Raw genomic sequence first — 10,202 nt, forward strand, 5'->3', positions numbered from 1 at the left:
GGGTTTTATACTATAGTTAAAGAAGACAGGATCCTTGGGAAGAATGACAGTACCTCTTAAAGAAAAAGTCATACTCTTAAGGTTTTTTTACTTAAACTTTATTCCACAGGAATTGCCTTTGTTCCAAATGATAGCTAACAGCTCTGTTCACAGTCCAGCATGTGAATTTCTAAAATCTTTCTAAAATTAAGTTGTTTCACTACTGTTTACGTTACTGTCATATTGTATGATCAGAATGCAAAGCTCACTATGGGTACAGAAAACATTGTCACATCATCGTTTGGCAAGATTGATAGAATGCCAACATACAACAACAACCATACAATCATAGAATCATTAAGGTTGGAAAAGATCTCTAAGATCATCCAGTCCAACCATCCAAATACCACCGATATTGCTCTCTAAACCATGCCCCTTAGTATCACATCTGCATTTTTCTTGCACACTTCCAGGGACAAGGACTCAACCACCTCCCTGGGCAGTGCATTCCAGTGCTGAATCCCACTTTCAGAGAATCCCAATTTCAGAGAAATTCTTCCTAATATCCAACCTGAACCTTCCCTGGCACAACTTGAGGCCATTCCCTCTTGTCCAATCACTGTTACCTGGCAGAAGAGGCTGACACTCAACTCACCACAACCTAATTTCAGGGTGATAAAGGGGGCAGTAAGGTCTCCCCTGTGCCTCCTCTTCTCCAGACTAAGCAATCCCTTTACCCTCAGCCATTCCTCATAAGACCCGTGCTCCACTTCCCTTACCAGCTTTGTTGCCCTTCTCTGGACATGCTCCAGGGCCTTGATGTTTTTCTTGTAGTGAAGGGTCCAAAACTGAATACAGTACTCAAGGTGCAGCCTCACCGGAGCTGAGCACAGAGGGAGGATCACCTCCCTGTTCCTGCTGGTGACACTATTTCTGATACAAGCCAGGATACCATTGTCCTTCCTTGCCACCTGGGCACACTGATGGCTCATGTTCAGCTGACCAACCATCATCAACCAACACCCCTCCCCATCTTTTTTCTCTGCATAATCTTCCAGCCACTCTGCCCCAAGCCTGTAGCACTGCAAAATCACCAAGCGTGTGATGTCTCTTCCCTCCTTCCTTTCAATGCACTACATACTATGTATTTTTTCACATATACTACATCTTTGCAACCTAGAGAGAGCTACAAACTTTCTCTCCAACTCTCATAGCTTAAACAAAGTGGTACACAGGTTTTTTAGAACTGATTTGTGCTGACTTCTTCGCCAGGAAAGCCCTGGGCTAAATGAGTCAAAGACTGAAGTGTGTAACTTCTCTTGGTAGTTCTAATATGGGAAGAAAAACAAGGCAACAGAATGATGACAGAGAGAGGAATTCCAATACATTTGTCTTCTGAAATTTTTCCTGGGCCTTGGTATATCAGTCCTGTGCTGAAGAATTTTCATTTTTGTGTCTGAGGCAGAGTGACACTGATACAAGAGCACCAAGCTGAATATTGAGATTGTTAGTTAATTTAGGTTTTGTAAGTTATTGGACGTAATCTGTGAAATGTGTTCTAACATTAAGATATGATTAAAACAAAAGAAGTATTCATTTTAAGTGCAGTTAAAATATAGTTAGAATAAATATGTTTTATTACTTTTATTTAGTCATATCAAATCCATAGCATATTGTCAGAGGCTCATCATCTTAATTTTCTGTAACTTTGATCATATTAACCATAAGATTTTGTGAAACAAGAGAGCAGAACTCTACTTAGGTCACAAACTAAGCCTTTGGGATCCTTTCAGACCAAGATGTCTGTGAAGTTGTTCCACAATGACTGGCAACAGTGTCTCTCAGGGTTCTCTCTGGGAACAGCATGTTTCTTGCAGCATCTGTAGACATTAATGGTATTTGCGTTGATATATTATCACGATGTTATTTTAGGCCAAGAATTAGGGTCTTGAATTAAGCTGACATGGTCATATATGAAACTGCAAAGAAACAATAATTCCTACCATCTTGTAAATACATATTCAGAATAATGCTTAAAAGTTATATTGGCAAAATTATGTTTTAGCAAATTTTTGAAGTACTATTGTTTTTGTCACTTTTTGATTTAAATAGATCATTGAAATTCTAATATGGTAAAGTGCTAAGATTTTATCTAATAATATGGTTACTTAGTCAATTCAGAAAATAATCTTTTGCTAGAAATTAAAACAAATATTGATCCAGTGCTAAGATACACTTGAATTCTATAACAACACTGTGTGAGCTTTGCATAATCTATGGAAAACAACAAGGATCAATTTAAAAAGAAATGTTACTAGGAGATGAGAAATGCAAGAACTTCCAATAATGTCTCCTCATTTTAATTAATAACATTTTTATTTCTTTGTTCACAGAATGAAAATAAATTTTAAAATAAATATTGTACATCTGCTTTAATATTTTCCTCGAGTTAGTAAAATGATACAAACATAAAGATGCTAGTATCAATGGCTCATTTGCAAGAGTGCCTGCTGTGTCTGGAATAAGGAAGTAACAAGAGTTTTCGTCCCAAGAGTTAGGATTAGGGTTTTAGAAATAAGGAAATTCTCAAACATATTTCTTGTGTTGAATTTAAAGCCACTTTTCTTCATCCATCTGGCTTCTAAAACTCATCTGTGTCTGTTTAGCCGTGGTGCAATAACAAACTAAACAGAGGGGAGAAAACTTTATCCATATCAGAGTTTTTTGTTTGTTTGTTTGTTTGTTTGTTTGTTGGGGGGGGTTGGTATGTTACTCCAGTTAATAGATGGAGTACATCATTTGTAAGAGAAAATCACAGCATTTTGTGTATGTGAAAACAAAATCTGAATAAATCATGATTTCAATATCAATTTATATGGAGGAAATCCACACTGAGCCACAGAATGATTCTGTTCATTGCAATCAAAGTGCAAGTGTAACTATATATAGTTCTATATGGCCAGGCCTTTTGAGATACTCTTGACTGTCAGTCAGGAATCTCTTTGTATTGCAAAAGTTGTTATTAAGTTCATGAAATAAATGACATGCTAGTTTTATCAAAACTCTAATTCCTGCTATAGTGGAATTTTAGGTTCTAAAACTCTCCCATGTACTGTTCTGTATTTCTTTCCCTTTGACACACCATGTAGTTTAGTATTCCCTACCCATGACAAGTTCAATTATATGAGAGAAATCCTTTCTCCTCCTTCCCCTCTGAACTCCTGGTAACTACATGTTACTCCAATTGATAAAAAATTTGTTTAGTGCTTAGAAGCAAAAACAAAAAGGATTTTTGCAATAAAACTTAGGATAGAAATGTAATTCTGTAGAGAAGGATCATCAGCAACAAAACTGAAAGCATTATGTTTTCCAATATCTTCACACCGCTGACACAGTGTCATTACTGGGTTGTAACACTGAGGCATTCTGAGTGATATCAGATGTGTCTTACAATTATACAGCTGAATGAGCAGCACACCAGAGCTTAAAGCCAACTTAGTAACAGACATGAAATTAATTCAAACTAACAAAAGACTTTGAGATTACAAGGAAGATGAGATGTAGGTGCCCTTGAAATACAGACCTGCTTCTATCACAGCACACTGGCTTCTATGATGCTGTTGCTGGAAAAGAAAGAATAGTTTCTTTTGCTCACTACCTCACCTGATATCATGCTGCTAAATACAGCAAATATTCCAGCTGTCCTAAAACAGGACTCCTAGGCTCACCCATACTTTTCGGTTGGGCTTATTACAATCCACATACACTTGGTCTTTACTAACATTCCATTTCACAGTACTTTTACTCTAGTTAGGATGCCTTTCTGATTCTTAGAAATGCCAGTAACTTTCTGTTATCACCTCTGTTGGAATCTCTCCTCTTTGTAGAGCTACCCAGTGCATATAATAGTATGCATTACCTTTTTAACTTTACTTTCCAAACCAGCATAGCATCTAGGATAAAAAGATCAGCATTGTCATCAGTATGGACAGAACAGAAAAGACAACTTTCTTCCGTAACTAGTAATGGCATAAAGACAAAACTTGTCATTTATTTCTCCAGATTTAGCAAAGAATGAGCCTTGAAAAAAATTTTTTTACAATATATGATTAGCTTGTGGGCCTAAGGCCAAGGGAGTTAAACAGTGGCGTATACATGTAGCATGATTCTAACTGTGATTAGAGGTAGAATTTTTTTAAGGCTACTTGTCAATCTTTTTATAACTAGCATTTCAGTGTTTCCAAAATTATTCAGAGCTGCATTAGTTATATCCAAATATGTATCAAATACATGACACAGTAGGGAAAGAAAGAATTGGTTCCAGAAATAATCCAGGCTGCAAAGTTTGTTTTTGAATACCTGGATTAGATAAAACAGGGAAGATGTAAACTTGGGCTTTCCACTTCCCAGAAGACTATTAGGTCAGTCTTTTAGGTATTTTACTTTCCTGTGGGGACATCCATAAGTCTCTGACCTACCCTTTTATTAGTGAGATTTTAGGAGGATAAGGTGGAGGAGATATCTGACAGAGTGGAGAGGTGAGGGAACTCATAACTTGCATTTCAGCTTGAGAAAGGCTCCAAATTGTTCTCAAGGTCCAGAGGCTAAAGGAGAGATGAAAATGTGATGGAAGAAAGGTAAGGGCAGTGGACAGACCCTTAACTGGTTCTCCCTCTGCTGCAATAGGCACAAGGAGCAGTGTGTGCCTGGCTATGTTAAAACCAGAGGCATTTTTCAAACACAGACTGGCCTTTCAAGTGGAAGTCCTCATTCCCCTCTAACCAGCTGAAGAAGGGGATAGTTGAATTTCCTTTTTAGAATTCCATTTTACTTCTATGGAGGATATGGTAAGGTAAATGATTCCCCCACACATACATACTACACCAGACAGTATTGATAACCTTTGTAAATTCCTTCCATTTTTGAATACTGAGGTTTACTCTCTACCTTCATTATAGACACAGATTCATCATGGCCAACGTGGCATCATTTCCCCTTAAGGTAAACTCTACTACAGAGGTAGTGGATACTTCTCACTTCTCTGATCTTGCCACTGATTCCTGCAATGATGGCTTTTATTAATATTTATGTCCTGCCCGGTGAGACAACTTGTTTTTTAGGAGAGATGGATGTGGTGAATAATGATTATTCATCTGCACAGTAATTCACATCTCTTGTCTCTGAAGTTCAAGTGAAGAATTGAAGGTTGAGCAGCAGAGGTGGTATTAGCCTGAGGGAGTTTATTGACTTAAAAGATACAGACAGTTCCCATTTAAAAGTGGACTTATCCCCATGAAGTCTAATTTTACTAATACGTCTGAGGTCAGATAACATGTAATTGGTCAGTTTGCATTTACAGGTTTCTTCTGACAGACTCAAGTGAATTCCCATGTGAGAAAAGCATAGGCTATACATGTAAAAATGGCAAAGCTCAGAAACAGATGATTAATAATTTACAGAACAGTTTTTGTTGTTGTTTTAGCATTACCTTTTCAAATAAGCATTTACTTCCCCTACTGACTGTTGTACCTGATATTTTTCTTGCATTTTTAAGTAAGAGAGTGGCTCTCATTATTGAGTAAACCATGTAGTTAAGCAGTAGATTTCAAAAGAAACACACTTTTGTTTATTAGAACAGTAGATTAAGAGAACAGTATCTACTGCCTTTGTCATGTGTTATGGTCATACAAATAGAAATAACAATGCTATTGGCTCTGAAAGCAAATAAGCACAATTTGACTGCAAACTAGCATTTTGAGAAACTCACTGTTTGTATAAACAATGACATGATGAAATTACATTATGTCATCTTCCTATAGACTGTGATGGTGCCGCAAGAGCTAAAACCCCCAAAATGGCTCATGATGTGGAATTAAGACAAAACATGATTTGCAAGTAAGAAATTCTAAATCTATTGTGTTTCTTGAGTTCATTTACTCTATATGATTTTGAAAATGCAATGCCTGATAATTCATGCAACTAGTAAGTAAGGCAAGCTTTACATGAACAGAAATTTAAGGGATGATGAGTTAAAAAAGATAAATCAAATGCTGCATTTTACACTGTCAAAATAGTTGATTAAATTGAAGTACAGTGCATTTCAAATTAGAAAAAAAAACGTATTTTGCAAAAAAATTAATGAGTCTTTCATGTTTGCATCTGTGAGAGAAAGCTAATCACAGTTTAGTGAGATTCACAAGCATGGATATGGAAAAAAATTGTAGTAAAATTCTAGAAATGATGGAAAGTGGGTAAATTTAACTCTATCTAAGAAGACAGTGACTAACTGGAAATAATTTAGAAGTGGTTTTACTAGTTTTACTAGACTCATTCTAGCCTAGTTTTCTAGTACAGCATTATTGGCACCTTTTTTCCCCTAAAAAGAATTCCACAACCTATTCTTAATACCTGAAAAAAACCTGCCTTATTTTGAAATCCTATTGTTGCTAAACCTCAGATGCTTTATAGCAAATTCTTTGCACAGCAAGAAGAGATGAATTTGCACAAATACATGTATACAGTATTTGTATAAGTCTAGCTAAAAATAATGTCTTTTGCCTATATCATGGCAAATAATTTAATTGTCTTAAGAGTTTCACACACTCTTCCAATTCTGTGGAATTGTTTTGACTCAAAATATTGAATGTCTGTGCATTTTTAAGTGCTTAATTTTTAGCTGTCTAAGTTTGGTGGAAATCTTGGTGTTGCACTGAATGGTGTCTAATGTATGTAGAAGTGCAACTGAGTGCAGCACAAATAATTATATTTAATTAGTGCCTTTTATGTAGAAGAAAATCTAGGCTTTTAGGAAACTTAGGCACACAGTGAGGTTTTGTAAGGTTAACTGAGTACTTGGAATAGGGGTTATTAGTTTTCATTTGAACAGCCTTTGTCTCAGTAGGTATACAGGTAAAAAAGTCCTAAAGTGCAATCAGAAAGTTTTTTTTTAATTCACAAAGTCTGTCAGCGATAAAATCCCACCAAAACACATACCCATGAAAAAGCAACACCAAAAACAAAACAAAAACAAACAAAACAAAACAAAAAACATGGCCTTTGCACACCCACCTCTCCACTCATTCCACAGGCAGGAAGATTGCTTTTCTTTACCTTCCTCTAATACAATAATCTGTTACCTGCTAAACAATCAGTAGAAATTCTGATGCTCACAAGTTCTGAGGCCATTTTACACCTCATCTGAGAGATACTGCTTGAACAAAAAAAAAAAAAAAAAAAAAAAAAAAAAAAAAAAAGCTACTGTGTCTTCCTGAGATGACTGCTACCTGATGAAGAGCTAATTAAGTTGCTATAAGGCATTTTCTGCTTTTCATAAGACAACTCAGATTCCACAGTTACTGAAAACTTAGGAGATGATAAAGCGCAAAAAAATGGCAAGGTAATTTATATTGCAGTGCTAAAATTCAAAACACAATTTAAGATAGAAAATGAAGAGAGCAGGGATGCAATAAATAAATAAATAAATAAATAAATAAATAAATAACCCCCAAAAACCTATAGCTTACCTGTGTATTTGTAGATTTTCTCTATCCAAATTAATACTTCTCTCAAACTTTGAACATGAAGAAATGAGGCACTGTACTGCCAATGAACAAAAAATTATATGAATTAATTTTGGAGATGGTCTTGGCTAAGGCATGTGGAGTTATGCCTTCCAAGATGCATGACTTACTATCATACTCATTTCCAGCTATTCTTTCTAAGCAGAAAGAAAATATGCTTTAAATGAGAAAAAACTGATAAAGAAACTAAGACAGTGATGATTAGGAGAAAAAAATCTTTCATTGTTATGTTTATGGAGTCAGAGGAAAAATCTAAATACTTATTCTACAGGTTTCTTTCTCTCTAAAGCCTAGATTTGGCCTTGCAGCCTTGTCCAAGATCACAATCTTTGCACTAACTTTTGAGAAATAGTTTGAGGAAATAGCTGAGTGTGTATCTATGCCATGATTGTAATGATCTATATTTTAATGAGAATCCACTGAAATTAATAGGGTCCTCATGTGTACTGAACACATGCAGTCTTCTTTGAGATAGTGTAGTCACCTTTCACATTGACGAAGACATTGACAGGTATTTCATTTAAAACAGAACACCCAGAACTGGGCAAAAAGCCCAGTGGGCTTACTTTATACTTCTCTCTTCATTTGCTCAGAAAAACAAATGACAGTAGGAGTAATTTTATGAAGTTCCACCTTCAAGCCAAATGTGAACATCTCTTGCTTCCACAAATCCAAGGAAATATATGGTTAACAACATATTTTAGAACAATAAATTTGATTTACTCTCTCGATTGCTATAGTGGAACAAGGTCTAAGCAAGATTAGAACGTGAATCAGAATGTTCTATGCAAAAGTCAAAAATACAGTTGGGTAGAATGTTTTTTCTGCAGCTGTTGAACAATGCTCTGTTTTGGCCATTAATGCAGAACAATAAGGAGAAGGTATGTATAGTTATGATGAATAAAAAGATGTCACCAGTCTTGGGCTGACTCAGAATGTAGAGCTGGAAGACAAGTAGGGTGCGCTAAAGAAGGTTGTTGTATTGCTAATGAGTGGTAAAGCTCAACAATAACTTGAGCCAGACGTAAACACCCACAAGGCGCCTAGCCCTTACATGTAACCAGTCTTGGCTGCGCGGGAAAACTGTTGTGTTGCGCGGGTATATGAGGCTCTAAGCACCTACAATAAACCCCTTTGTTCTGCACCAGCGAAAGAGTCCGGACCTCTTTCGCCATACCCGCAAGGGAGCACGATGCCCTCTTGCAACAAAGAAGCATGGCTTTTGTGTAGAACAAAGAAGCTACATGAATGTATTGGCCTGTACTTGAAATGTCATAGTTTTGCGGAATTCCCATACATTTTATAATTTAGATTTTGTATAGAGTTTGGTTTTGGACTTTCAGTCCAAGGACAGAAGAGTTTCATGCCAGTATTTACAAAAACAAACAAACAACTAAAACAAAACAGAACAAAACAAAACAAAACAAAACAAAAAAACAATCAGCTTTGTTCTGTCTCATTTCATTTTTCAAGTGCTTTAAGCCTGAAAGGGTACTGTGTATGCTGAGCATGGGATCAGAAAGGAGGAAAATAAAACAAAAGGCAAGTAGAAAAAGAGAATAGAATGCCTAATGAAAGTAACTGAATAATCTTTTGTTTTGGTTTTAGAGTTTTTGAGACACTCAGGCTTTCTTCTTTTTGAACTACTGTTAAATTCCTGAAAAAGGGACAGATTCAAGGACTAAAGTCAATGGAAAGATTATCATCTACAACGGGATACCTTAGATTTGATTCTAATGCTGGTATTGTGCAGACAAGATAGTCCTGAAATAAAACCTATTATACATAGTGGAAATGAGGTTCTCTCTGCTGAAATTCCTTTCTGACTTTGTAAAAGGACATCCTTTAATGTCTGTAAGGTTTGAAAAATCCCCTAATTTTTTTTTTAAAGTCTATGCATACACAGTATTATCTCTTCTGATCTAGTAATAGAATAGGTAGCTATACAGCTCCAATAAATACAATGAAATGTATTTATTTCTGGACTTCCAGAAAAGTGTTAGGAAAATATATTCACCATTCAGTGTTCAAAGGCTGAAGCCATAAGCAGAGAAGTGTGTACTTTGTTAGAGTGCCCTTGACTATAATGCTGAAGTCAGACAGGTAAATTATCATTTTCTTTCTTTCTTTTTTTTTTTTCTTTAAAAAAAAATAAAAAGTTCTTTATTTCCTGAAGCCAATTACATATTCTATAATTGAAAAGCTAGTTCACTTGTTCACTTTTTATGAGCTTAATGAAAAGCAGCATTTTTTCAGTACATACTAAAGAAGAATGTGATTTTTCATCAAATCTGCTTAGATTAGTTATAGAAAGCGTATTTCTTAATACAGCAATGTGCTGTGAGGTCAGCCACAGAAAGTTGACTTTGGACTAAAGAATGCAGCATAGCATTGCATAGAATAGTTCATTTGGAAGAGTCCTTCAACAACCATTGAGTCCAACTGCCTGACCACTTCAGGGTTAACCAAAAGTGAAAGCACATTAATGAGGGCATTGTCCAAATGCCTGTTGAACACTGACAGGCATGGGGCATCAACCAACTCTCCAAGAAGTCTGTTCCAGAGTTCAGTCATCCTCATGGTAAAGAAATGTTTCAGGCTGCCCAGTCTGATCCTCCCCTGGCACAACTCTTTGCCATTCCC

The 10,202-nt window shown here is 36.0% G+C and overlaps 1 long non-coding RNA gene across 1 annotated transcript in view; it reads left to right on the forward strand.

Moving 5' to 3' along the window:
- LOC121107705 overlaps positions 1-5,874 on the forward strand; it is a 60,365-nt gene extending 54,491 nt beyond the window's left edge. Inside the window, exon 5 of the long non-coding RNA XR_005842049.2 lies at positions 5,799-5,874. This is a non-coding gene — a long non-coding RNA (uncharacterized LOC121107705). The remainder of the gene's footprint in view (positions 1-5,798) is intronic.
- The last annotated feature ends 4,328 nt before the right edge of the window (positions 5,875-10,202 follow it).

This window comes from Gallus gallus, chromosome 1, assembly GCF_016699485.2.
Source record: "Gallus gallus isolate bGalGal1 chromosome 1, bGalGal1.mat.broiler.GRCg7b, whole genome shotgun sequence".
Lineage (NCBI taxonomy): Eukaryota > Metazoa > Chordata > Aves > Galliformes > Phasianidae > Gallus > Gallus gallus.